At 32.0% G+C, this 4248-nt stretch overlaps 1 non-coding gene across 1 annotated transcript; it reads left to right on the top strand.

The window, feature by feature from the left end:
• The first annotated feature begins 1725 nt into the window (after positions 1-1725).
• LOC114208518 (U4 spliceosomal RNA) lies at positions 1726-1872 on the top strand. Its single transcript, XR_003609032.1, has one exon. It is a non-coding gene; the product is annotated as a U4 spliceosomal RNA (small nuclear RNA).
• Positions 1873-4248: the final 2376 nt, after the last annotated feature.

Here is a 4248-nt window from a genome sequence, read left to right as displayed (position 1 = left end):
CGGATGTGTTAGAGTCAAGATGAATACATTTCTTAATTTAGCTTCCTGCCTTCCTTGTGAACCCATTTCTGATTTATGTTAGCCTTCTCTGAACCCTCCAAAACTTGTTTTTGTTTTTATTTTTAATATATAATTTCCCCTATTTTATTGAGTAACTCTACTTCTCTGATAAGACATTAGAAGAGAACTTTTTAAATCCTTTTATCTTGTCAAGATGTTTAACCAGTTTTAATTTAAAACATAAGTTTCTTGCCTAATCAACTTTCCAGACCCACTCTGTTGGTATAACATCAAGCTAAAAAATGAATTATAAAATTTTGATTCCTTTGGTAGCTTCCTGTTTAAGTGTTGGGTCAACAGGAATATACCGTGCCACCATGCTTGAAAAGGGCTAGATTCTGTCCACAGCTTCTAAGACTCTTCTTCTTTTTTTTTTTTTTTTTGCCTCTCAAGAATCTAATAGTTTTTCCTTCCAAAGGACTTAGGCAATCAGATGGTGATTGCCAACAAATTACCACTTTTATTAAGCTCTTTAAAAAGCCTGCTTTCTCTAGGATGTTTGCCTCCTTACATACATTTGGTTCTTCCTGGAATGCATTTCTTAGGACTGTTCTCTTGGTTAAAATCTTCTCATGCATTTTTCAAGGCTCAGCTCAGCTGTCACATCTATAAGAAGTCTTCCACGAAAGCTCCAAACTCCAGACCAGTTTAACTGTCTTTTCTCCGTGCACAGGTTTATCATGGAACATGTGATAATACTGTAATGTTATTTCTGGTGTGCTTGTCTATTGCTATACTGGTATAGCAATATTTAGCTTTTTGAAAAAAACAGAATTATCTATTCAATTTAACATCAGTAAAATGCCAGATTAAAGGCATTCAATGACTATGTGTTATATTAATGTAGGAGTAAACTAAATTTGGATGACATCTTGTTATTCTTTATTATGAAATATACATATGACAGCATATAAAACATGTGTCTATTACAGTTAAAAGAATAAAAAATAAATTTCCTTTTAGCTACCACATAGCCAAAGAAACAGAATATAACTAGTCAATTAGAATCCCTTAATCTAACACATCTTTACTAAGCAAGTTTATTCTCTTTTCTGAATAACATTTTGATCATTCTTTTATTTTTACTTTTTTTTTTACATTTGTATTAAACACTAAATAATATAAAGTTCAGTTTTGTCTAGGTTGAAATGGATATAAATGGAATCATATTCCAATTGGTTCATAATTTTTTCTTTAGTCTTCATAGATGTATATAGCTGAAATTTAATTTTGTACTAGTACATAATATTCCATTTTATGATATTTCTGATGCATATATCTATTTTATGCTTGCTCAACATTTTAACTATTCTAAAAGTTTTGTTATATTAAATGAAGCTTCCATAAACTTAGAAAAAAAGTTGCCATGGATTCATACAAGATTTTCTTTATGGCATATAACAGAGAGTAATACTGATGATGAGAATATACAAATGTCCAGCTTTAGTAGGTGATGCCAAACTGTTTCCAAATGGTTGTGCAATTATACACATCTCCTGGATAAGTGAGCATTCCAGTCAACTCACATTCTAGCCAATATCAGCATTGTCCATTTCAGTTTTTTCCCCAATCTCGTATATGTGAAAGATATCAAGATGGTTTTAATTTAAATTTTCTTGCTTGATAACCAGGTGGAACATACTTTCATATGATTAAGAACTTGTTAGCTTTGCGCAGTGACAGTATCGTAGCCAATGAGGTTTATCCAAGGCGCGATTATTGCTAAAAGAACATATTGTGTTTTCCCCTCTGTGAAATGTCTGTTCTTTCTTTTGCCCAATTTTCTACTGAGTTTGTCTTTTTTTTTAATGATTTGTAGATATTAATTCTCTGTGCACTATATGTATAATAAATGTTTCCTCAGCTTGTCTTTTAACATTTGTATAGTTTGCTAATCACATTTAAGTTTTTAATCTACCTAGAATTGATTTTTGTACATATATGAATTATGGATTCAATTTCACTTTTTTATGGGTAGCCAATTATCTTAGGATAAATTATTTAAAAATAAATTTAAAAAAACATTCTTTCCACTGTGATCTATAATGTCTACATTGTCATAAATCAAATTTCCATATATGCACACGTCTGTTCTGATATCTCTGTTCTGTTCCATTTGAATATTTGTTTAACACTTTGTCACTACACTGTCTTAATATCTTAGCTTTATATTAGATCTTAATATTTGTATTTTTTCTTTTTATCTTCATTCTATCTACTTCGATCTTCTCTCTAAGAATTGTCTAAACTATTTTTGGTCATTCAATCTTCCATGCAAATTTTAGATTCAGCTTGTTAAATTCCATAAAATTTTATGTTGGAGTTTGGGTTGGAATATCATTCAACTTAAAGAAAATATATTTTTATGGCATTGAGTCTTTCAGTCATAAACATTGGCTATATTTCAATTTAATTAGATTTTTAAAATGTATTTTGGTAAGATCTAATACCTATTTATATCAAAAGCTTGCATTTTTTGTTGGATTTATTTCTAGGCACTTTAACAGTTTGATATTAAATAGAATATTTTATATTTGAAATGTATTGTCTAATATATTGTTGCTGTTGAATACAATTTAATATATTTATATATTGATTTTGTATTGAACCATCTTGCTAATCCTCTTATTAATTCTAGTAACTGACATATAGATTCTATATGTCATATATATTCTAGAGGAGTAATAAAGCCTCCACAAAAACTCAAGGACAGCTTTTTGGCATTTTTTCAGAAAGCCTCCATGCTTGGGGACCCAGAACATTCCCATCTGCCGAGGAATCTGGCTCCAACCTCCATGAAGATAGAAACTCCTTTGTTTACAGGACCTCGCCCTGTGTATCTCTTTATCTGGCTATGATTTGTATCTTTATCATATCCTTTAATAAACTGGTAAATGTAAGTATTTCCCTGAGTTCTGTGAGCTGCTCTAGCAAATTAATCAAACTTAAGGAGGAGGTCATTGGAAACTCTAACCTAGCTCATCTGTCAGAAGCACAGGTAACAGCCTGGGGCTTGTCACTGGCATTTGAAGTAAGGGGTAGAGGGCAGTCTTGTGGGACTGAACCCTTAACCTGTGGAATCTGATGCTATCTCTGAGTAGACAGTGTCAAAATTGAATTGACACCCTGTTGATGTCTGAGAGTTGCTCAATGTTGTGTGAGGTGGATCCCATCCCATATTGGAATTGGATCCAGGAACTCTAGAAGACTTAAATATAAAATATCTAGATGTGTAATACATGTACCATCTCTCTCTCTCTCTGCACATAAATACATCACATATATATGCATGCATTATATGTCATTCATATACATTCTCTATTATATGTGTAAATAGATTATATACACACATATACATATATACACAAACATAATTTTTCTCTCCAATTATGATTATTTCATTCAGAAGCATTCAGAATATCTGCCGTACTATCAAATATGCAAGTCAGTTTACATTTTTAAAACTAGCACATTTATATGTTATAATCTAAAAGGTCAACAATTACTAACATTGACTAGTTGACCATGAAATAAGAAAATAGTTGAATCATCATTTTAAAGCCAAGCAAGTCAGACTATTTCTAAAATTTGACTCTACTAAGTATTTCTTTTCATAATACTTGATAAGAACAATGATTTGCATTTGCATAGCAGTCTCATCTGCATTTGCTACTTTGATACCCTTGCCTATTCTTTGTGATAGGTTAGCCCTATCTCCATCTTACAGATAAGAAAGTCACTAAATGACTTGCCCAAGGCTAGAGAGCAGGAGCGGGATAAACCTAGGCTGGCAATCTTGGTACTTCAAATGCAGTGCCTTTGTTTCTTCAGCACTACTAACTCTCTGAACAGAAGAGATTTTTTAACTTCTCTGCCTACGGCTATACTGTGAGTTTTGTGTGTGTGTGTGTGTGTGTGTGTGTGTGTGTGTGTGTGTGTGTGTGTAAACAACTAATTGCTATATAATAGTCCTCCTAACAAATGCTAAAAAAATATAATCCCACTTATAAGTTTGAATTGCAAAGTGAGCTTGTAAAGTGTGAAATGTGTTCAGCACAGTACCTAACTCAAGTGCTTTAATTTCCAACCCATCAACTCTTTTTAACCACATATACAATATTGAGCCACCTTTTATATCCTCACCACAGATCTGTACCCTGTATAGCTTCAAAGAGGGCAGTTTGATTA

Source organism: Eumetopias jubatus, unplaced genomic scaffold, assembly GCF_037043125.1.
Source record: "Eumetopias jubatus isolate StellerSeaLion01/CBP00866 unplaced genomic scaffold, mEumJub1_p1.0 scaffold_4, whole genome shotgun sequence".
NCBI lineage: Eukaryota > Metazoa > Chordata > Mammalia > Carnivora > Otariidae > Eumetopias > Eumetopias jubatus.
The sequence above is the reverse complement of the archived record's forward strand: the minus strand, read 5'-3'. Positions and strand labels throughout refer to the sequence as shown.